The sequence below is a fragment of the Rhincodon typus genome, chromosome 18 (genome assembly GCF_021869965.1).
Source record: "Rhincodon typus isolate 14 chromosome 18, sRhiTyp1.1, whole genome shotgun sequence".
Lineage (NCBI taxonomy): Eukaryota > Metazoa > Chordata > Chondrichthyes > Orectolobiformes > Rhincodontidae > Rhincodon > Rhincodon typus.
The window spans coordinates 29,661,821-29,687,129 of record NC_063349.1 but is presented as its reverse complement, the minus strand read 5'-3'; positions in this window follow the sequence as shown (position 1 = coordinate 29,687,129).

The following is a 25,309-nucleotide window of genomic DNA, read 5'->3' as shown; positions in this document are numbered from 1 at the left end:
GCTTGGCCTGCTGTGTTCATCCAGCTCTACACCTTGTTATCTCAATTAGATATTTGGTCATTTTACAATTGCTGTCTGTGGGGCCTTGTTATGTGCAATTTGGTTGATGGTGTCCTACATTACAAACAGTGTTTCCTCAAATTTTTCCTGGCTGCATGTGCCTCTGAGGTTCATGCTCAGCAGTGACCTCTGAAACCTTGGAGCAGTTGCATGCGCATGTAGAAAGCTCTGAGGCATCTATAATTATGTGTTATTGTAGGAGTGTTGTTCCCGACCCGGGACAAAGACTCAGGAGGCAGGCAGGATTCAGGCAAGTGGAAGATGTTTATTCAAGCAGAAACCAGTTTACGCAGGGAGAGAGCCAAAGGATCTTCCCTGAATCTGGCTTCAGAAGATAGATCAATGACACACCCTCTGCTTTTACAAAGAAATACAGCATTTTTATACATTTTGTGTTACAGTAATCAAATACAACGTAGTTATCATCAATTCAAACACCCAATCAGCCCAGGTTCCCATGATCTTATGGTATTAGCTAGACATTGTAATTTCTAGATAAAAACTGAAAGAACTGCAGATGCTGTAAATCTGGAACAAAAACAAAGTTGCTGGAAAAGCCCAGCAGGTCTGGGATCATCTGTAAAGGAGAAAACAGAGTTAACGTTTCAGGTCCAATGACCCTTCCTCAGAACTCCTCCCTATCCCTGATGCGTTAGTCAATGTGATGAAGGGGGGTGGTCGTGGGGGTAGTTTAATTGAGTTGGTACCATCCTGTAAAGGTGTCCAGATTATACCCTGCTGATTTCCATTGTGCCCTATCTTGGTCAGTAGTTACTAAGTACTTTCCAGTATTGGTAGGATGCCTGTCTCTATCTCTCTGTTTTGAGCTATTCTGTCTTAATACCCATTCAGCTAATTCTGAAGCAGTAAAGGGGATGGGTCGCATTGGTATATTGTGTTAGAGTTAGAGTGTATAGGGACATGGGTGCAGACCCAGCAATTGGAAACATTATGCTCTTTAGCATACACATGTGATAAATACAAAAACATTCTAATATTCAAATTCCTTTTCTCCACTCATCTATCAGCCTCTGATGGGATCAAAAGTAAGAGGATCCCACAGAGGATTAGCATTTTCATACTCATGTTAATGTCAGCAATGTTCATATTTACAGTCTTTACCGCACAACCGCGTCACATATATTTACATGTGACCTTAATCAGTTCCGGCTGTTGTCCTGGGGTTGTGGATCCTATTCCTGCTGTTTGTTGGTGTGCACAGATGAGGGTCCTCTAAAACCTGCAAGAGGAAGAGAGAGAGAGAGACAGAGTATACCAGACCAGCAACCTTGACAGTCACCCCGTTAACAATTATATATTCTTAGCTGTGTAGGGTGTCTCCATTTACCAATTCCATTTTCATTAATAAATGCGTTTCTGTTACCTGTTAATATTACCTCATGAGGTCCGTCCCACCAGAGGGACAAGGCTCCCTTGTTTGGAATTATTTTTACCAGGACTTTTGATCCTGGAGCTGGCATTTCTGTTTGTTCTGGGTGTCCCTTGGACTCCCAATCCTTGACAAGCTGCTGGTCTCGTGCCTGTCCATGAAGTATGTGTAGATACTTCCAGAGGGATTTCATATAATCCCAGACACATCCTTTGCTGTTAGTCAATTCTGCTCCCCCCGTGATTAAGTCCTGTCATGTGTTCAAAGGGTGTTAGTCCAGTGGTCCTAGAGAGCATTGCCCTCTTGACTATCAGAGTAGACGGTAAGGAAAGGGTTCATTTAACTCCTTCTCCTATTATTGCCTTGGTCAAAGCATTTTTCAGTATTCTATTCATCATCTCTACCATCCCTGAGTTCATTGGATGGTGGGGGATATGATACCTTTGTGTTATTCCCAGTAATTTACATGCTTCCTTCAGGCACTTGACAGTGAAGTGGGTCCCTTGGTCTGAATCTATTTATTGGGGGACCTACCCCCCACACCTAGGTATTATTACTGCTGCCAGTGTTTTTGCCACTGAGGATGCGGTACAGTCTTTTGTGGGGAAAGCGTCTACCCATCTGGTAAACCGGTCAACCATGACCAGACAGAATTTTTTATTCTGATTTTGTGGGAGTGGCCCAATGAAATCCATTTGAATGTGTTCCCATGGCCCCCCTGGACGGGACCGATGACTCATTTTAATTCCCTGTCCTGGTTCTGTCTGTGCACATGCAGTGCATCTTTGACAAAATTTGGCTATGTCTCTTCCCATTCCTTTCCACCACCTGCAATTGGATATTAGCTGTATCATTTTATTTCTCCTATTCTTCCTATGAGTGCTAATCATGGTAAACATTGCATGACGTCTGCTAGCAGAATCTGGGGGCTACCACCTTGCCTTACTTTCTACAAATATCATCTGCTCCTAACGCTGCCCCATCTTTAAACTATCTTGCTTTTTCTTCTGAACTAGCTGCAGCTTATAAATATAAAATGCTTCCCGCTCCCTTGCAGCTGCTATCGTTATCACTTCCTGTTCTAACATTGCTTTTGCTGCACTATCTGCATAACTATTCCCTCTTTGCTCCGGTGTTCGAATTTTCCTGTGTGCTTTTATTTTAATTACTGCTGCTTCTTTTGATTCAGTAGTTGCAGCTATTAGGTCCTTGACTGGGTTCTCATGCTGGATTACACTACCATTAGAGGTAACATCACCTCGCCTTGCCCATGCCCTCACATAGTCATGGACTACACCAAAGGCATACCTACTGTCTGTTAAATGTTAACCCTTTGTCCTCTTCCTAACTTCAGCGCTGCAATAAGTGCCTTTAATTCAGCTACCTGTGTAGAGTGACAGCCTTCTATTCTCTCTCCTGCTAAAAGCTCCACTTTCAAATTAACCACAGCTCACCCTGTCTGGGCCTCACCATGACAATACATCCACACCCCATCGACAAACATACATTTCACCTCTGGCCCCTTGAATGGCTCTTCCTTAACTCGACTCTGTCTTTCTGCTCCCTGCTCCAAAGAGGGGGATACAATCATGTCTCTCTCCTTGTTTCTCCAAATCTTTCACAATTTCTTTAACTGCCTCAACAGCTTCAGGTCTGATGGGGTACTGACTTTAGGTGGGTGTACACTTGCAGGTATTTCAATCGGTTTTATATCTCATCTCCCGAACTTGGGTTTTGGTGGTTGCCCATAATTCGGGGCACATCATTGCTAATTTATGGTAGGGATTCTCAGGGTCCCATTCCCACCCAACTGTGGCAGCACAGATGCTCTTAAGGAAGTATGCAATCCTTGACCTTCTAAACTTAAACCGACAATCCCAATCAATTTTCACTTCTCGTATGTTAATTACAGCTCCAAATTGTTCCAGCTAATCCATTCCTAATATACTACCTTCAGTACTTATATACAAGCATTGATCATACAATCTGCAATTTTTATTTCAATCTGTTGGCTCAGGATGGCTGGTTGATTCCTGCTACCCACACCCTGTAACAACTGCTGCTAGTTTCTTATTATTCCCTTGGTTCTTTACTGCTTTCATAGCCCAATTGAGTACTTTATTAATTTGTGTTTGCCTTTTATCCTCCAGTTTTCTATCCACAGATTACTTCACCCAGTAGCAGTAAAATATCATCATACATAGACTTAAAATTTCTAAGAAAGTCTTCATCTATTTCATGTCAAGCAGAATAGGTTAATTAGTATTGAACCACCTCCTCTGTTAAGTTTGCCTTTTCTAATTCGTCTATCAGCTTTCCCAGATTTTAGAACATATCAGAATTTTGTTCAAAGAGAATTGCATTCCCAAGATTCCAAATTTCCTATTATTTGCATACTTTCACATCACAGTACCTTTACAATGATTAATTCTTATCATCTGGAGTTAAAGATTCACTGATGTTAAAACAGTGTTTGGAAGTTCATGTCTGGCCAGTAAATGAAATTCCAAACATGGTAATTTCTGAAATTAAAATTTACCCAAAGTCCAAACACAATACAAAGCCAATTCTAAAAGATGAATTTTTAACAAGCTTTACAAACTAACCTTTTAAATCAACATTTCTTCATAGACTTCTGCTACACACAACCACTCAAAGTTTCTTTAATGGACATCACAATTAACCATACATGTCCCATATTTACACAGGCACATCACACATTTAAATCACCACACATTCCCAAAGTGAAAACTAACTTCAAAACATTCACAGAGCTTGAGCTGTAGAGAACAAAAACACACAAATTGCACAAGATAACATTTAGCAATCAACAAACAAAAAGGTGCGTTCAAACCAGACCACAAACAGTTAATAGATCTACAAGATTCAGTGAACTAGCACGAGAGCCGTCTTGCTCTCTCTCTCTTTGTTACTTATGAACACTGTAGCTATCTCAGCATGTTTCTGTGCTTTTCTTATACACACTGTGTGCAATGGACTGATCTGGATCCCATCCCGTTTTTCCGCAGTCCTTCCCTGCTATTTCCCCAGACTCTCTCCCAACTATGGCTCCTTCTATTTTACAGTTTTATTATTTCCCAGAGCCTTGTTCTTTTTCTACCTCGCACTTCTCTCGTGCCAGAGATTTCTGGTCTTTTTTTATGTTTCGCTTCCCCCCCCCACCACCTATTTCACTTCTTTTTTCTTCTAATTTCACCCCTTTTTCTCTTATTTCTGCACATGACAGTGCCGGGACTCGCACCCCCACCCCACATTTTCTCCTATTTTGTGCACTGGGACTCTCAAACCCCTCTTCCTTGTATCGTGTTCTCGCATTATTTCACATGTTCTCGCATCATTTCATGTGCCCTCGTGCTGGGTGCCCACTTCCACTATGCCTGATCTTGCGGTCTCATATTCTCTCCCATCTAGAAGTTTGTTTTATGCCCTGGCTTACGGAAGCCCCCCCCCCACCAAGTGCCACACTGGTTAGAAAGGGTGGTAAATGAACATACTCGCCCAGAAGTATGCCAATCTGTAGGATTGTTTTTCCCGACCCGGGACAAAGACTCAGGAGGCAGGCAGGATTCAGGCAAGCGGAAGATGTTTATTCAAGCAGAAACTAGTTTATGGTTAATGCAGGGAGAGGGCCAAAGGATCTTCCCCGAATCTGGCTTCAGAACATAGATCAATGACACATCCTCTGCTTTTACAAAGAAATGCAGCATTTTTATACATTTTGTGTTACAGTAATCAAATACAATGTAGTCATCATCCTTCCCCTTAATTCAAACACCCAATCCTGTGGGACACCTAATTAGTGATAGGGATAACAAGGTGTAGAGCTGACCTTCAGATCTTCAGATTTTCTGAAGAAGGGTCTAGACCTGAAACGTCAGCTTTCGTGCTCCTCTGATGCTGCTTGACCTGCTGTGTTCATCCAGCTCTACACCTTGTTATCTCAGATTTCCAGCATCTGCAGTTCCTACTATCTCTGTAATAATTAGTGATAGGCATTTCCATGGACAGCCCCAGGTTCCCATGATCTTATGGTATTAGCTAGACATTGTAATCTCTAGGCCTTGGGATCTTCCCATGCATCCTATTCATTCACATTCCAAAATTTTAATGGCTATACTCCTTCAGGTCTTTCTCAGGCTTGTTTATCTGTAAGGACAGCCCAAATTCTATTACCCACTGTGTTTTGGTGCTGTCTTTTATCACATTCAGTTACTCCTATTATTTTTCCACTGTCCCAATTACATAATGTAAAAATAAAAACTCAGTTAGTCTGAACTGTTTGCTATAAGGTTAACTTCTGTTATAAAGTTAATTATGATTGTAACGTTGTACAACTACTTCTACTGTCAGCATTTTGTTATTGATGGGTTGTGATCAATCTATCTTGTTCAGGGCATAAGAGAAGGTGTCTTCTAAGGCTAGTTAATCTTTACATCTGAGCTTAAATTTTTTTTTTAAAGCTTGCATTATATCCTAGTTATATACTGAAACCAACTTCTATAATTAGAGCAATTTTAGCTAGAAACTATTTAATATTGCTGGTAGCTTCAAAGAGGCAACTATTTACTACAAAATAACTTTACCTGTTTTCCTTGCAGTTGCTCGAGGACCTAATCTAGCACCTGACATCATTCATTTACTGGGACAATCACCCTTTCATTAATAAAGCTGGAATTGGTCATTTATCTGTCCCAAGGCATCCTTTTATCAGAACTGTCTTGAATAGAAACATACAGTGTTCCTTTACTGACCTTCTAGCAGTTCTGTTCAAAGGTACCATTGTATTTCACTGTGTGAGCAGGTTGCTTAGTTTTGCTTAGATTCAGCCTGCCATCTTGTAAGCAGGCATGGGCCGCTTGGTGTGTTCAGGTACAAGCTACATTACACGGCCAGGTACAGGTCACCCCTACAGTTATAAAGCAGAGGTCGACCCCCATTGATAACTAAAAACGAAACACCCAGAGAGGCATGCCTCACCCTTTAATCTGTTAAAAGAGCCCCCAGTCTGGTATAAAGGAGTGGTTAACGAAAATAAATCTCTGACACTCACTTTACAATCAACAAAAAAAACTGCCATTAGGCCTATTTGTTTGTTATATTCTTTGTGCTTCATGACAGAAAGCGTAACAGGATCTTTCCTCGCATGAACACCTTGTCTGATATCATTGAGACATTTATAGTGTAGTGTAGATGCATAATATTAGTTTAATTTATCTGTAATTTCCCTGCCCCCATTATCAATCCTCCAGTTGCATCCTTTAAGAGTACCACACTTACGTTAGCTACTCTCTTTTTAGTTAACTGTACTTGTTTGTTTTTATATTTTTGCCAATTTAATTTCCTAATCAATTTTGTCTGCCATTATTAGCATTTTAGTCAATCACTGATTTCTTAAGAAAAATCCTTATCCTCTGGCCTACCACTAATTTTCACTGCTTTGTATGTCTTAGTTTTTGAGTGGATACACTCCTGCACTGAATTTGTTAGCCACGGTGGTTCATCCCTCTCATCAAATCCTCTCTTTTTAACTTGAATAATTTTCTGATGAACACTTTGAAATTTCTGCTTAAATGTTTGCTACTACTCAACCAATGACTTTCCCCTTGGTCTATTTTCCCATCCAACTTTAGACAACTCTTTCTCCATATCTCTGTAATTGCTCTTACTTAAGTTGAGGACACCAGAGTTCACTCCCTCTTACTGAACTGAAATATGAATTTGTTGTGATTGCTGCCCTGTAGAGGATCCTTAATGATGAGATCTCTTATTTATCCTACCTCACTACAAACTACTAGATCTAAAATAGTCTATTCCCAGTTAGGTTCTACAACAGACTGTGCTCAGAAGTAAATCCTGACATAATCAAGAGATTCATAAATTTCCAAATAAGATCTTCTGCTTCTCTTGCTGAAATACTCAGAGCTCAAAGATTGCTGTGAATAACTAGTTAAGAAATGTTCTTGCATCTGGGAAAGAAATTCCTGAGTGGTAGAACAGGGATCTTCATTTAAGTTTTCAAAAGTTGATCCTGATAAAAGAAGCCCTCATGAATGAAAGCAATCAACTACAGAATTATATGATCTTTTGAAGAAGGAATTAGACAAAAATGTGAAGGAAGTTACAGAACTCAAGCCCTCAGCATCTAGCCAGTTCAAACTCTTGGATGGGACTACAACTAATAGGGAGATGACAGATTCTGCATGTGCCGCTATTTCCAACCTTCCATCAACAGTGAATGAGTAGAATGCTTATAAAGGTGAAGAAAAAATTGATCACAGTATTGCAGAAGAGCTTCCTAGAGGTCCCATTCCTGATGAATGAATCCCTGAAGGCCTACTTTCGAAATCTTTTCTTGTTCGTGATAATGAAACTTCACTTTTCCCTGGTATCCTAGGAATCTTGATCTAAATTGTGATGGGTGAGTCTCCAGTTGAAGTGTGTGTGACAGTCCCCCTTACTATTAAAGGAATAGTCAATTCTTACCATGGATCCAGAGGTGTTGTTGTCCACTCCAAACCAGCCTCAAGCTTATGATAGTGCAGAAGTAGTACCACTGCCTTTACATTTAATTATCATCCGAGGCTTGAGCTCCAATCTGCTCTTGTGTTTTTTCCTTTCAAGCAAAAAAAAATGAGTATTTCCAACCAACCTGTGCTCAAAACAGGCCAAGAATACAATATGACATTGAAATCTTGGCTGGAAGAGATTTTGAGGGGTTAGTTATTGAGATTGGATGAAGAGACAAGTGCTCATAGTTGTGCATTAATGGTAAAAAGGAATACCATTAACGGTAAAAAGTATCTTTAATGATACAAGAATGCAGGTGGTGACATAGAGTCATGGGAATGATACCTTTACTCTCAGTAGACCATGGAGACTTTGGCATGTGGAGAGGGAAAGTGGTGTAATAGTGTGAATAGTGTATATAGTCAATGGTATAAAGATGTGAGGGGAGATTTGGAATAAAGCATTAATTATAGCTTTATTGAAAGAAGAACTACTGAGAATTTGCAAAAGGAACTAAATGATGCCGATGTCAGAGGCCCTAGAATGGAACCTGAGAGAGTAATGTTCCGATAGTATGTCCTTTCTTAACATGCCTTGCAAATAGTTGTTTTTAATACAGTCTGTTAATGCCAATCATTTGAGTGTGGACCTCACATTACAGCATAAAGAAAAACTTAAGTCTCCAATAGGATTGGCAGCAGTCTGCTAGGAAAATGGTGAGTTTTTAAAATTGATGATCTGAATGTGGAGCTGGAAACCAGATTCTGACTCCAATTCAATCTCACTGCCTGTCTCTATTGTTTCCACTCTTCACGCATTCATTCTTGATTGCCTCCATCCCTCTCTGATTACCTCCCTCCTGAATGCACCTACTCCCCCTGAAAAGACTACCAAAGATGAACCAATTTGAGACAGCCTGCTGGTGTTCCCAGACTGATGTGGTTGGGGACACAACCGCAGGTTGGCTTTGGACCCATCCGTTCTGGCATAACGGTCTTTCAAGGCCAATGTTTAGGATTATTACCAGCTATATCATACGATCCCATCATGGCTGCAGACTATGTTACAAAAGTTGAAAACTAACAATAGTGTGGTATCATATATTTTATAAACAGATTGGGCCAGGCCTGAACTTATCCTTTTGCAAGACTCTCCAGCAATATTTTCCCCTTAATCACATATGAACTACTGCTCCATGCCATGTTGGCACAGACACCTGCTTACACCTGGTTCCTGAATTGGAATGGAATTAGGGACCATTTATAAATCAGGGAAAAGTTCCAATACCACTCCAATTCCAAAAAAATCTTGGTGTGACTTCCAGCCTCAATTAATCAGAATAGGAAATGGCAAACTTGGATAAAGCTTGAGGCATATTGTGAACATTTTTTGTTCAAATAACCATTAGACCTTTATAATGTCCATGAAATATGCACCCAGTCAGAAAATATTGAGTTGTGTTAATGGTGCATTAGTTCTGGAGCAGTCGGAGGCTGAGACAATAATTGCTGAAAAGAGTGTGGAGGTGTAAAAAGTTAAAAAAAACTGGCACTTAATTAAAATGCACACTGTGTGGCTTTGCAGTTTCAGGAAGCTCCATGATAAATGACTTTGCAAAAAATGTAATGAACTAATGAAGAAAAAGTGCATTAAGTCAAGAAAATTGCCTGGAAGTTGATCAGAATTAATAATGCATTAATTTGGCAAAGGTATGATCTAGCTTTCCTAACCATTTGGGACAAAGCCATTGTCAGGTTGGAAGTGAGCTCTGTGCAGTTTTAAATGAGCCTGTGTGTTGTTTTGGAGATTGTGCTGCAGTTAGCATTTCAGCAAACTGCTTAGAGACTTAAAAATATTTATATGATTAATGGTGTAAAAGCAGCTCTCACTCTTTGAGTTTTGAGACAAAGTTTGCAGACATTGCATGACTAGGAATGGTGAAGACGAGCATGAAGGGAAACAGGCAGCTTTCAAAATAGTGCCATGATGTACAGTTAGAAAGATATTCACGCGTATTACTTTATTTGCATTTTGTAATTGTTTCTAATTATTTGATTCTAATTAGAGATTCTGATTTAAAGCACAAATAAAACTTAATGCAAATTTTAAAACTATTTTTGTTAAATACTGGTTCAATTAAAAGAATTCTGTTAATTGCAAAATGTGTAAAATGTAACTAAATTATCATGTTTTGATAATTCTGTGATCATATTAAGGATTATTAATTGTGATAATGCCCACTATTGAGGTGAGGGGAGAGGTGAATCACCAAATGTATTTACCGCACATCTGATTAAAGTGAACTTTATGCTGCCTCCTATCTCTATAATTGTGGAATGCAGCACAGTGCTAAACATGCCCGTCTCTGGCTATATAGGGACCCAGGTTTATGTCTGCCAAGCTGGAGTAACTATTGGGCTGCTCTTCTTAGGTTCACTGTGCAGCTCTTAAAGTTGACATACATGTTGGCTATGATAACTCATTCTCGTCTTACCTACTCAAATCTGGTCACAAGTTCAAATTTGTTCCTGCACTGCATCAGGCCTTTAGAACAATGATGCCACTATTCACATAAAGCCAAAGTTCTTTGGATGCTGGAGATCTGAAATAAAAACAGAAAATGCTAAGAATCTCTGTAGTCTGGCTTACACCTGTGGATAGAACAAAGAACAAAGAAAATTACAGCACAGGAACAGGCTCTTCAGCCCTCCAAGCCTGCGCCGATCCAGATCCTTTATCTAAACCTGTCGCCTATTTTCCAAGGATCTGTATCCCTCTGCTTCCTGCCCATTCGCGTATCTGTCTAGATATAACTTAAATGATGCTATCGTGCCTGCCTCTACCACCTCTGCTGGCAATGCGTTCCAGGCACCCACCACCCTCTGCGTAAAGAACTTTCCACGCATATCTCCCTTAAACTTTTCCCCTCTCACCTTGAAATCGTGACCCCTAGTAACTGAATCCCCAACTCTGGGAAAAAGCTTCTTGCTGTCCATCCTGTCTATACCTCTCATGATTTTGTAGACCTCAATCAGGTCCCCCTCTCCGTCTTTCTAATGTAAATAATCCTAATCTACTCAACCTCTCTCATAGCTAGTGCCCTCCATGCCAGGCAACATCCTGGTGAACCTCCTCTGCACCCTCTCCAAAGCATCCACATCGTTTTGGTAATGTGGCGACCAGAACTGTACGCAGTATTCCAAATGTGGTCGAACCAAAGAAAAAGAAGAGAAACAGATTCAACATTTAAAGTCCAACATGATGTCTTCACAACCATTGGTATTCACTTGTTCCATCATGTTTCTTCCTTACTGCTGGATAATATGGCAAGGTAGCTGGTGCCTATCACAAGGGAAGAGAACCTCCTTCATAATACCATTGGTTCTGTGAGCACCACCTCTGAGCTGCATCAAAGAACTTGGAGTGAAGGTCATTTTCACTAACTCAGCCTCGACTAATCACCTTTGCAGCTCACTGTACGGGGACAGGGCCTGGGTTTGAATAGGGATGCTACCAATAGCAATTAATGAAAGTCTCAACATGAAAATCAACAGGAGCATAACCCAACGCCATTGCACAGATTTAACAGACAACCCACGTATTGCCAGTCTCACTGCCTGTCCAATATTTGCTCAAACAAAATCTTGTCCCGACAGTACCCAGCGTATGTAATGATGGAAGACCAGTTTATGGTTCAAATTGGACACTTCTCAACAGATTCAAATATCAAATTCCATTTTGTCCATACAGAGTACAGCTTGCCTTTGAAAGCAAGTTTTTGCACAGGCAAAAGTAGAATTATACAGAGTGCATTTGTGCAACAAATCTCCTCTCTCTGAATATGAAATAACATTATTTTTAATATGAGCTTTTCTGTGCTTGTTTGTAAATTATTTAATGATCATAAAAGAAATGTCACCTGTCATCTAGTTTCACTTTATGCAGAGAAGAATCTCATTCAGCTAGAGTGGAAGTACTTGTTTACAAGATTCATTGTTGGGGTTTCAGGAGGATTATCTTCGACATGATTGAAATTCTGAGCTGATGGTATAGATAAGTAGGTGATCTAGTTTACTTAAAGCTGAGTAGAGCTGCTTGTAACGTAAATACTCTGAAAGACATAAAGAATGCAACAGTTTTAGGACTGTTGGTGAGACACTGAGAGAGTATGCAATGAATGAGGAAAGTAGCAGTTATTGTATTCAGATGGCAGTTCTACTGTACTAAATTAATTCCCTTTTTTTATTACTCTAGGCCTTTTGTGATCTCTCTCATAAGTAATATTTTGTTGATTCTCATCATCACAGCAGCCCACCAATAATGTGTAGATAAGGACCTACAGAAATCAGTCCCTATTATATGTACTGAAAGATAATGGCATTCAACCTTAGTTTAGGAATGGCTGTGAGCAGTAAACCTAGAAAGATATTGTGTCAGCAGATGAACGCTTCACACATTGCTGTAACATTCTTCTGAGGATTATTTTAATGGGGATATTGACCTATTCAAAATAAATGAATGTTGATATTAAAATAGGCGAACTATTGTCTACTAACATAGCTAATAGGAACTTATAACCTGGAAGGTAATTCAGGTTGAACACTTCATTTATTCACAGCTTTCAGCAATTGAAAGGAGAAGCACACATAAACAAGAGGGCTCTTATGATGCAGTGTTAGTGTCCCTACCGCTAAGCCAGGAGGCCTGGGTTCAGGTCCCACCTACTCCAGTTGCCTTGTGGGATGCACGACTCTGGGACCCTGCAGGCAGCTTGACACCTGAGTGAGTGCCTCAGTCAAAGGCAATCAGTGCCTGATCACAGCTGGACATTAGGCTTGTTACTGATACCCCTGTTACATCTCTAGTTGATTCCCAACCTGAGAAACCCTCCTGCCACCACATCACTTATCTTTGTCATGGATTTTTGTAATCCTGGGACTCTCATGGTGCTCTTCTAGCAGCAGCCACAAGCCTCCTTTGTGCTGCACTGTAGAGCTATCTCCCTCTGAATGCATGGAAGCTTTCATAAAACAGGACTTGCATCACTAGGGTCGTGATTCCAGTGGAAGGCCAAACAATGGATTGGCTATTGCTTAATTGGCATATGGTTTGGAGGGCATTTCCTGCAAGAGGCAGTGCAAGGCCAATTCTCCAATCTGCAAATGCAACTTCTAAAACTCCAGAAAATTTGTCCTAAATTTTGAAGCTTCAAGTGACTGAATGTCATGACCAAGCTTCTGAGCACAACTGCTAAAACCTAGTTCTTTGCCATGCAATTTTTTATGCCTCATGAGGATGTTTCTCAAATTTGAAACCTCTATGGAAGTTGTTGTCCAATTGCTCTCTGCGTTATTGTAACTATGATTTATGCAAAGAACAAAAGGTATACTTCATTTCCTATTTTTATCTCAAAACTCCAGCCAGTTACACAACCATCTTTTGGTCTCCTGCTCCTGGAATGATTATAGGACTATTTATTGTTGCAACTTATTACAGTAGTGATACCTACCAAGCACTTAAATGTAAAATGCCAGAAAAACAAATTTGTAGTTGCAAATTAGTTTTAACGTTCAAACACATCTCGTTTCCTGTTTGGAAGATCTAATTGCATATAACATTGCAATTTGCATTTTTGGCATACATTCAGTATAATCCCAGAGAAAAAACCTTCAACAGACAATGCATTTTTCTCAATTATGTTACATGAAGCTACCTTCACATTCCTGATAAGTGAGGCTCATGACCTTACATTAAAATGAAATAAAAAGCAAATTGATAGAGTCAAAGAGTCATTGCAATAGCAAGGAGGTCATTTTGTCCAATGAATCAATATCAGTTCTGTGCAGAATGGTCCAGTCAGCCACATTCCCCCATTTTATCCTTGGACCCAAGCTAGTTTTATTTCCCTAAAGTGCCTGTACAATTTCTATGTGTAGAAATTTTTTTTAAGTTTGAACATTTATTTACCAAGTCCCAGAAGCATGCTGTAGATGAAACTTTCAACATCAGAGTAAGAATTATGGAATATTCACACTATTCTAAATTTATTTTACCGTTGAGGCATGAGGGAAGTTACTTGGCTTAAGCATCCAACCATAAATTTTACAATCCATTAAAGCGTGTGGTACAAAGTTGAACAAGTGGAGCCTTAATTATGGCCCATATGATCATATCCTCATTATTTTAGCTTGTGATGGTTTTCTAGCCAATAGAGCTAAAGTCATTTTACCAACAAAGAGATTTAATCATGGGCAGCATGGGACTGGATACTTCCCTTATCTGCATCGAGTTGGCCAACGGAAGCTTCATGGCTGAAAGGGCTCTGAAAGAATTTGAGCTTTCATTTCCCACTTACACAATACATTTTTAGCCATAGTCTCTATTCATTCTTGATGGAATATATTTTCTTTCTAGCTTGTTTGTATTTAATATTACACAATCTTTGGTAATTAAAAATCAATTGTAACTTAAATACATCCAAGACTTCAAAAGAGAACTGGATAAGCAACTAAAAGGAAAATTATTAGAGAGTCATGGTAAGCGATGCAGAGCAGGACTAGCTAAAGCACTCTTATAAACAGCAGCGTATGCTCCACAGGTTGAAGGTCCTCCCCTGTGCTGTAGCCACTTTATGATTCCATTCTGCAATTCAGTAGACTGAAAGTTCTGAAAATAAGTTATAAGTAACCCTTATGTATAATTATTACAAATATTTACAAAACCATCAAAAGCAAGCAGGAAAAAGCTGACTAGTTCATCAAACTCAGTGTTCCTTCCTATCAGCAGCCAGACAATTTTCCAATTCTTGTTTGGAATTTAAGGGTTTAAACATGCAGATTTAGAGTTGTCACCAAGTGGTTGAAAATAATTAAACAAATTAGTTGGCACCGTCATCTCTGAGTCACAAGGCTTTGGGTCCAAATCATACTTCGGACTTGAGCACAAAAAGCAAAACTGACAGTCCAGTGCAGCAATGAGATATGTGCTGACTTTCAGAGGAAATGTTAAGCCCAGGTCCCATCTGCCTTCTCAGGTAGATGTGAAATATTCCCTACTGTTAATCCTCATTGTCCTGGTCAAAATATATCCCTCTAACAACACGATTAAAAAAAATCAGGTTGTTATCACATTGTTGTCCTTGGCCACTCCATTTCCAACAGCACAACACTAAATACAATTCAGAAGTAACTTAATTGACAATAAGGCAGTTTGAAATGTCGGAGTGTCTGACGATCTGAAGAAAAGTCAATGAACTCAAAATGTTAAGTCTTTTTCACTCTCCACAGATGCTGGCAGACCTCTTGAGTTTCTCCAGCACTTTCTGTTTTTAATTTATTTTGAAATGTCCAATGGTCCTGACATGTGCTGCTTAAATGAAAGTTTTATTTAATTCTTAATATTTTGCCTCTAACTCCTTTCATTAACAGTAACAGCCAATGTGATATTAAATAGGTAAGGGACACCAAGGCCACTACTCTCATGTCATTTCTCAGTGAATAATGATGGACTTGCAGTGAACCTGTAGTAAATATTGGAACAGATTGACAGGAACACCCTGTGGCATTCATGCTTAATACTGGCCAGTTAAATTCTTGGTTTATCTTACCTTGATGCCTTTTAACGTGTGTGATCTCCCATATCTTTGCCCAGAGTATATAACATTCAACCTGGTCAGGCATGTTAGATTGACTTGTTTGCATGGGGTGTTCTAAAATGCCAAAGAAATCAACTGTCCTTGCAACCAGTTCAAAAAAAAATCCTTTATTTCCAGTTTCTGCAAAACTTGCTGCCACTATTAACATATATGCTAAAAGATATTTTAAACTGTAGCAGGAATTTTCATAATGTCAGTTAATTAAGTTCTGCCATGCTATTTTCGGAGTGGTGGCCATCATATTTCCAATTAGATACAGTTGGTGGTCGTTAGACGTGTCATAAAAATATTCTCCAGTGTAGCAAAATGCACAGTTTACTTGCTCATTTGAGGCTTTTATAACCAGCAAATACCATTAAAATTATGGGTTTTATTGACAATTGTTTGTTCCTCTGAATTATGAATGAAAACAAACTTGAACCATTCCTATTTCTAACATTCATGCCATGAGACCAACTGGAATTCAAGGAATTCTACAGAGGACTGTGGCAAAATTAGAGCAGTTCCTAAAGAATTCCTGAGGAAGTTAGAAGTAAACCTGAGGGTATAACTTATGTAATTCTAAACCAAATTATTAAATTAATAGTGCATCCATTGATAAATTATTTTATATGCAATAAAGCTTTTGTTAAAAAAGTGAAATTGTGTAGTTCCATTAGTTAAAACTAGTGTTCAGATTTCTCTGTAATGTCAATGGTTCATAAATAGATTGTATTACATTTAAGCTAAAAGTCCTCACTGCTTTAACAAGATTTCTTCTGCCTGCTGCCCAAGGTGAATTTTCCAGAATCCTTTTAAACAAAGCTTCCTGCACTCACCCCATCGTGTATAAGCCATTGTTAGGTATCCTGTGATGATGCTGTGGTCTTTAGTTGATCACTATTCTTGATTCCTTGAACATGGGTTCTATTCTCTGCCTGGTGATTAGCTCAAAATCTGTCCTTTCCTCTACAAGGCGTAGCAGCACCTGCTGCATGTTTTCTTCTCCAAATCTCTTGGTTTAACTGTCTCTGTGAGTCACTGAATCTATTAACAACAAGTGCAGCTGCATTCTCTTAAGTGAACAGATGTTAAAATTGGCACCTTACATTAAATAAATGCAGACCTGGACCCCTGCCCCATAGCAACCAGGTGACACGGTCTTCTATATAAGCAGATTCATATGCGGTCACATGCCTCTCCCAAAAATTTCATTTTACCATGAATTAAGGGAAACTGTTTAAACAGGGAAATATTAGCTTCAATACAAAAGAGTTTAATAGTCTTCCCTTAAGTCAATGGCATGACTATTGATGAATTCTCTACCCTCAGCATTCTAGTGGTCACCACTGACCAGAAACTTAACTTGACCAGCAACAAAAATACAATGGTTGGAAAAACGGTGAAAAACTGGGCAATCCTAATTCCCAAACCCTTTCCTCCACCTCCAGCATACATGTCAAGACAAGTGCAGCTCCAACAATGCTCAAAAAGTTTGAAACCATGCAAGACAAATCTGCCTGCTTGATCAGCATAACCTTCACTCCTCTCACCAGTGACAGTAGCATGTATCATCTCACACTTGTCTACATTAGATTTAATTTGCCACATGTCAGTATTACACCTGGTGTGCTTGTGGTATTCTATTTGTTTGCCCTTGTAACATAAACTACAGAATGTTGTATTCATTTTGAGTCAGATATTAGGAACTTTATTAACAACTAATTATGTACACTAACATGACATCTGACTTACATATACAATCTGGATTATATAGTTACTTAGATTACAAGTAAATTACATACATGGTTGACTGGTTGATTGACTGACTAAATAGCAGATTGGCTGGATGCTTGCCCATGACAAATTGAAGTTCTGGATTGGTAACTTCATATTAGCTGAATTCGTGCAAGCTTATCATGTGTCCATGCCATTCAGAATGGAATTAGATTACACTATAGTGTGAAATCACAAGCAAACCATTAGTTAACATTGAGATCTATGGGATCCTAAGAGAGACCCCCTGTGCAATTCTACAAGAATGGCTACATCTGTAAGGAAGTTGAAAATGCTATCAATTGGAAACAAAGTGAAAATGATACAAGGTGTGGAAAACCATGATGCAAAGCAAACAAAAAGGACATTGTGAGGGAGTGGGAGATTATACCATTGAGTTTGCCAGCTATTCTGATGTACAAGGTGAAAAGTTCAGGACAGATTGACCAACAGGGAAAGGGATGATAACAGCTGACAAAAGAACATTCCCATTTCCAGTTCAATCTTGCAGGAAAGGAGAAGGTCCTTGGGAAAGAGGCTGGGCCACAAGAAGCTCACCTGCAGCAATGGATGGCTGGACAGATTGAAAACAAAGCACACATTGTCTTCATGTAGTAAATAGTGACGGGGCAGCAGTTATGACATGATTGCCTGAAAAATGGACTTGCTCACTTCCGAAACAGGATGCGCCAACTGACATTTTTAATGTGGTTGAAATTGGCCTGTTTTACCATCTTTTACCAGATCACTCCTAAATGTTTAAAGATGAAACAGGTAATGATGGAAAGCGAATGAAGAAACATCCAACTGTTATGGCCTATGCCAACCTAGATGGCACTAAAAAGTTGCTGCTTTATTGAAGAATCCACATTGCTTTCTACACACACAGTACAAAGCTAACAAAACTGCCTGGATGACCTTCTGAAGATTTCTTGATTTTTGATCAGGAAAAGTGAACAAAACATACCAATGGCAAAAAAGTAAGTTTATCATTGCTACAGACAGTTGTCCCTTGCAGACCAATATCAGTGGTCTCAAAAGCATCAAGCAGACATTCTTGCCTCCCAACAAAATAGCCAAGCTGCAGGTCATGGATTAGGCAGTGATTGAGAATCTCAAAACCAATTATTGCAGGCAACGAATCTCTCAGGTGATCAAGACAATTGATAAAAAGGAGGACAACCCTAACTGTTGTAGGTGTCATATTCATGAAGACGGAAGCCTGTGAGATGGCAACAGAAATCATAATTGTCAACTACGTCTGCCACTCTGGGTTCAAACAGGCTACAACTGCTCAATACACCGAGAATGAGAACGAACAGTGTGGGATGAATAGGTGCAATGACCAAGTTCTATTCTCTCAGATTGGAGGGTTGGCATGCAAATTCCAGCAGAGATTTACCCCAAGGTGGATGATGCTGTAAACTGCACAACTGAACTCACAAATAAAGCAACTGTAGATGTGGTAGATTCTTCAATCAAGAAGATTGGTGACCCCGAAGAGTCCGATGAAAACGAACGCACTCACTTGCCTGTTTCCCTAGGTGAAGCAGCAAAGACTGTAGAAATATTCCAGGATTTTGGATTCCAGCACAAAAACACAGAAAAGATATTTGCATTGACAACATAGTGACTGTTTTGCATTTGTCTAAATACAGTGCACTAAGCAGATGAAGGTTACTGAGCTTTTTCAGAGCTATATCCTCCCATTCTTTAACATATTTTACTGTGCAAGATAACATCAAAAAAAACATTGTTTACATATTTACTCTGTTATTATACATTTTTATTCGTTTGTTTTTGAGATATAGCACATTTGTAAGCACAGCCAAGATACATTGTTACTTCCTGGATTATTTCAAAGCACCACTCACTTAACACCAGTTTGGGGACAAGCCCCTGAGACTCAACTGAAGTGATTTTATTGCATTTCCAAGTTTGATGACATCTGCACATTTCGGGCATTGTGCCCTCAGCATCCAAGTTCACACCTTTAATATGCATCAGTTAAAGCTGTGGCCCTCACATCATCCCATGGGAAACTCCATTGCTTTCCAGTCTGAAAAGCGACTGTCCACAACTACTCTGTTTCCTATCATTCAACCAACTTTGCAGCATCCCTAACACCTTCCCTTTTATTTCATTGACCCCACGCTTATGGCAGGCTTATTATGTGGTACTTTATCACATGCTTTTTGAATAGCCATAAAAACCATATCAGTTTCATTACTCCCAACAACCATCTCTGTTAACTCAACAGAAGACTCAGTCAAGTTAGTAATCTCTGCTGGCTTTCCCTATCTAATTTCCAAATGACTCCTAATTTCTGCCCAGATTATTGTCTCTGAAAACATACATGTCGAGTTAACTGATGGGGCTAATCCTTGTACTCTTTTTTGAATGTGGTTGTGACAATCTTGATTCTCAAGTCCTCTGGCATCATTTTCTGATTCTAAGGAAGTTTAGAAGATTATGACCAGTATCCTCTGCAAATTTCTTTAACATTCCCAAATACATCTATGCAGTGCTAGAGACTGCAGATACCCCCTGTCTTTCTCTGTGGTTAGTTTATGTGGTGCAGTATCCCTTTTTGAGACAATCTGAGATCAGACAGATCCCAGTTGATTCCTCTCAAATTTAAGATAAGAAAAACAGATCTCAGATTCACTAAAGTGAATTTGAAGGAATATTCCAACACCCCACACCCCCGAACAAAGATGAAATGCCAATCAAGATTACTACAATATTCTGGAGAGCTTTTCAGTAAGCTAAAGCTAGTTTATAATTTTCTTGGATATTATATGGGTTTGGGAAAAAATTTCCCACTAATGTACTCCCCACCGAAGGGATTATGAAATCAGGTTCTCAAATTACTGATACAGAACACAATGTGAGATAATATAAATTCTAAAACAGATAAAAGTTCATTAAATAATCAGATACGCAACTCAAAGTCCCATATCAGTTCAGTCTAGGAAAAAGAGAGGTGGTGCAGTGTTATTACTAATAGAGAATTATAATTTTAAATTTTAGTTGTTACAGTAAAAGTATTTTAACTAGGTAATGTTTACCTTAAACCCACAAGTTAGTGAGACTTACCTAAGCTAGCTGTGAAACTGACATATCTGGTTTGCTTCTCGAATGGTAGATTGACTTTCACTGCAAGACAAGTTGAGTTCAGACATAGCGATATATAACTGCAGTTATACAGGGCCTTAGTGAGACCACACTTGAAGTATTGCACTCAGTTGCAGTCTCCCTACCTGGGAAATAATATGCTTGTCATAGAGGGAGTACAATGGAGGTTCACCAGGCTGAATCAAGGATTGGCAGACTGTCCTACGAGGAGAGATTAGTTTGACTGGGCATACATTCACTCAAGTTTAGAAGGATGAGAGGAGATCTGATTGAGATGTATAAAATTCTAACAGAGCTGATCAGACTAGATGTAAAGAGGATGTTTTCCCTGATTTCCCTGATTCAAGAAGGAGAAAGCCAACTCTTTAGATTTTAAAGACATCAAGGAATATGGAGAGAAAGCAGGAATACGGATTGAGATGGAGGATCAGCCATGATCATACTGAATGGTGGAGCAAACTTGAGGGGCCCAATGGCCTACTCCTGTTGATTGTTTCTATGCTTCTAACATAAGACAATTAAGTTCCCTCTCCTTGCGCTTAGAGCCTTTGTGATTTTCTGTTGCAGCAATGCAACAAACTAAGATGTTTGAGCTTCAGCCTAGCAGGCTCCTGAGCCTTTCAAATTGAAGACCATGTGGATTTTGAAGATCACCGTGAATGCTGACTTGGCTTTCATTGTCATAATGCCAGTTTCAGGAAACTTGCAGTTCAGGTGGCCATTGATTGCCCAATTAAGGGCACTTACCAGCTCAGTGGGCATTTTGCACACATTGGGAGGGTCTGTTTCCATACAGAGGACCACTAGGTAAACTCACCAGAGGATGACTAAATAAGCTTCCAGGTGATGGCTCTCCCTGATGGACATGCCACAACCCAATGAGGGAATCCCCTGTTGGCATCCACCTTTATGGCAAATACACCATCATGCTCCAAGACCACCCACCTCCTGATCTCCAGAACCTACCTTCTTCCCCCCCAAACATGGACAACTGCCTTCATGGGTGTCCCTCAAAGGGGGAGGCCCAACCTTCATCTCATCAATAGCTACAGCTAGTGATAATATCGCTGAAACTGCTCAGCTCCCAGCTTCTAATTGGGTCTCTTAATTGGCTGGGGCCCATGGAAGCAGTGATTCTTCCCAACAGTTCCAGCAGAGGGACAGCAATCTTCTTGGAAACATTTCTGCCCATATGTCTATAAGTGTAGTCCAGAATTGTTCTTAGTTTTTTTATATTTCTATGTTCTTCAGATATTGAATCATACGTGCTGATAATCTTTGAAAATCACAGTCTGCGCTATAAGGAATAACATGAAAGCAATTTTCCATTTAGAAATATTGGTTGTGGTGTTTTAACTGGCTAAAAATTCAAATATCTGGATTAAACTATCAAGATCATCTTCTTTAAATTTTGAAATAAGATTTGTTTGACAAAATGGAGGCCCTGATTCTGTGACCTCACTTAAGGAACCAATTGCTGATGTGTGTTTCCTGCCACTTCAAAAGCAAGGCAACATTCTTTTTCCCTGTTGTCTGCTTCATGCTGTTGCTGTTTCTCCTTCAACTAAATTATGTGGCAGTCTGGGGAATCTAACAAAAAAAAACCTCTCACTTGGTTCAAATCCAAATTCTTGTCATCAAAAATATTAGTAAAGAACCCAAACTGTGACATCTCCTCCAAAAGCATGAAAGCAGCTCTAACAAGAGCCACAAATAATTTTCTCAATGATTATGGTGCATTATACTTCCTTGTTTCCTTAATCTTTGTAAGGAATTTTATGTAGTCGAGCACATCATTCTCTTTCAAACTCTCTCCTGCATTGGCCAGTCCAGTGTGAGTACCTTTCATGGTATCACTCTTGCTGCCAATCCTAATTGTCACCTCTGGCATTAAACTCTTATCCTTAACCCTTTCCTACTCCATAGCGAGATAAGTTGGGTGTTGATTTTTTTGCATTGGTCAAAGTTAATTGCACATATATTTTGGGGAAGGAAGTAGTGAGACATGCTTCTTAAATTACTGCAATCCATGTTGTGAAGGTGCAACTACTGAACTGCCAGGAGAACTGTTTCAGGATCTTGTCCCAGGGCCAATGAAAGAGTAGCAATGCAGTTCCAAGGATGGATGCTCTGTGGCTTGGAGGGAGATCTGAAGGTAGTAGTGTTCCCATGCCCTGATGTCACTGCCAATGTGGTAGAGGACACAGATTTGCAAACTGCTGTTGAAGGATCCTTAGTGAATTGTTGCAGTACACCAGCTAGATGGTTTTTTTGCAGCATGTGCACCAGTGGTGGAGGGAGTAAATGTTTAAAGTGGTGAATGTAGTGCTAAATAAGCAAGCTGCTTTGTCTTAGAAGGTGCCAAGCCTCTTGAATGTTGATGAAGCTGCACTCATCCAGGCAAATTGAAAGTATTTCATCACAGTTCTGATGTGTGACTTGTAGGTGGTGGAAAAGCACTGGGTATCAGGAGGAATGCTGCTTCAAAACTGCGCAACCACTTGGCCATACAAGAACACCTGTCAGTCTAGCAAGCATCTCTTTCAAGATTCAGTAAGGTCAGTCAGTGTTAAATGATGTCAAGCAATCTTGGTGATGGATACGAATGCACACAATCCAGTGTACATTCTGTGCCCCTGGTTCACTTCTTCCAAGTGGTTTTCGACATAGAGGGATATTGGCTTATCTTCAGAGGGAGGGAGGGCAGTAGTTGGTCAGCAACAGGAAGATTCTCTATTAGATCTGATGTCCTGAGATTTCATGGGGTCTTGAGTTAAAGCTTTAGACTCCCAGATCACACCCCCCTTGATTGTGTATCACTGTGCCACAACCTTTGGTCTGTCCTGTTTGGTGATGGTGGTGGGGTGGGGTGGGGCGGAGTAGTGGAGGTGGTATGCAGTATGAGAATGAAGTAAACAGGACTTTGCAATATTATCTGGGCATTCAGTTTCATCCTTTTTCATGGTTTCATACAACTGAGTGACTTTATGAGCCATCAGAGGACAATTAAGAGTCAATCACAGTGGTTTGAACTGGAGAATACAAAGGCCAAAGTGGGTAAGGATGACAGGCTTCCCTCCCTATGAGCAAGGTGAATCTATTTTTTTATGACAATCTGACAGATTCATTACCACTTTCACTGGCATTTGTACATCTAGTTTTGTTTATTGACGTTATTTGTAGAAGCATTAAATGAAGATCTATTCTTGTGAAAAATGCTGAAAATACTGTTATTTTACAAGGACAGAGAGTGTTAAGGGGCATCTTGTATAATTATAGCTACTAAAAATATTTCAGTCTAATGGGGGCTTGATAGGGTTGGCGTGGTGAGATTGTTCCCACTGACTGGGTAATTTAGAACGCAGGTTCACAGAGTCGGGATAAGACAACAATCACTTGGATGACGAAAAATTTCTTCATTCAAAAAGTGGTGAATTTTTGTAATTCTTTCTTATAAAGATGTAGATGTTCTTTTATTGAATACCTGTAAGATTGAGACATATTTTCAGTTTCTCAGGGAATCAAGGGAGATGGGAAGCAGAGGATCAGCCATAATTTTATTCAACAGCAAAGGAGGCATGATATGCCATATGGTCTGTTCTTATCCTTATTTCTTACATCCTTAGCCTAAACTCTTGGTCCAAACTCTACAAAAAAACATCCTTTTCATATAGCACACTTGATTCATAGTAACTAAAAATTGGGAGTTACATTTGTACTATTGTCTATTTTTGCCTAGAAACTGACTTCCAAACATTTAATACATGGATGGCTCTACCATGGTTTTTCAAGGTCACTACGAGTCCATTTCTTCCTTATGGCTCAGGGGCAAATCACTATCTCCCACATTCTCTTGTCATTGCTAACCCTAAAATTAGGTGAGAGTTGGCTATGCATAAATAATAAGGCTGATCTTGGAACATGCTGCAAGACTGAAGCAATGTACTTCCAGCAAACATCTGTTCATTGCACAGAAGTCCCATAGCTTCAGCACTGGGACTGGAAAAACCCCTAAATGAATGTTAATTAAATAAGTTGAAAGATAAATGTCAATGTTAACATTTACCCCAGTTGTAGTTTAAAACTATTCTTTCAACTATGTTCTCCCACTTTTATACATGACCTAATTCAAATGTAAACAATACTTATTGGCTGAAAGTCAGGATTTTAAGTGGTTCTACAACTATATATTCAGAAAACATTTTCATGAAAATGTGAGAGTCCTCAAAAGACTATTCCAACACACAGGCATATGTGAAAGAACCTGCTATCTTCATTAACAGATGTGCTGTTTTTCCCAAAGTATCCATTTTCAAAAAGTGTTGCATAAAGAATGCTTCTTAATAAGACCTCTGCGCTGTACAATGCAAGCAGAATAATGGATAGATTAGGGTGTTCCAAGTAATGTAGACAAAAAAGAGATGATTCAGGTTATATTGATGATAAACAGTGCTATGGATGATGAACTAAAATTGTTAGCCAGGCTCTGAAGAGTAATCATGACTGATGAATCTAGTTGATTTTTTAAAGGAGACAACAAACATGGTAAGTAGGAGAATGCCTGTGGATGTTATTGATGTACGTTTCCAGAAATCGAGAATCCATATAAGAGACTGCTCATAAACATAAAAATGATTGAAACGAAGGCAAACTATTGACTTTCATAGGGAGCTGGTTAGGGGTTCAAAGACAAATGACAGGAAAAATGACTATGTACATCAATAGACTTCATTTGACTATAATGGCAGCCCCAGGGATTTGTACTGGGGCCTCTGATTTTCATT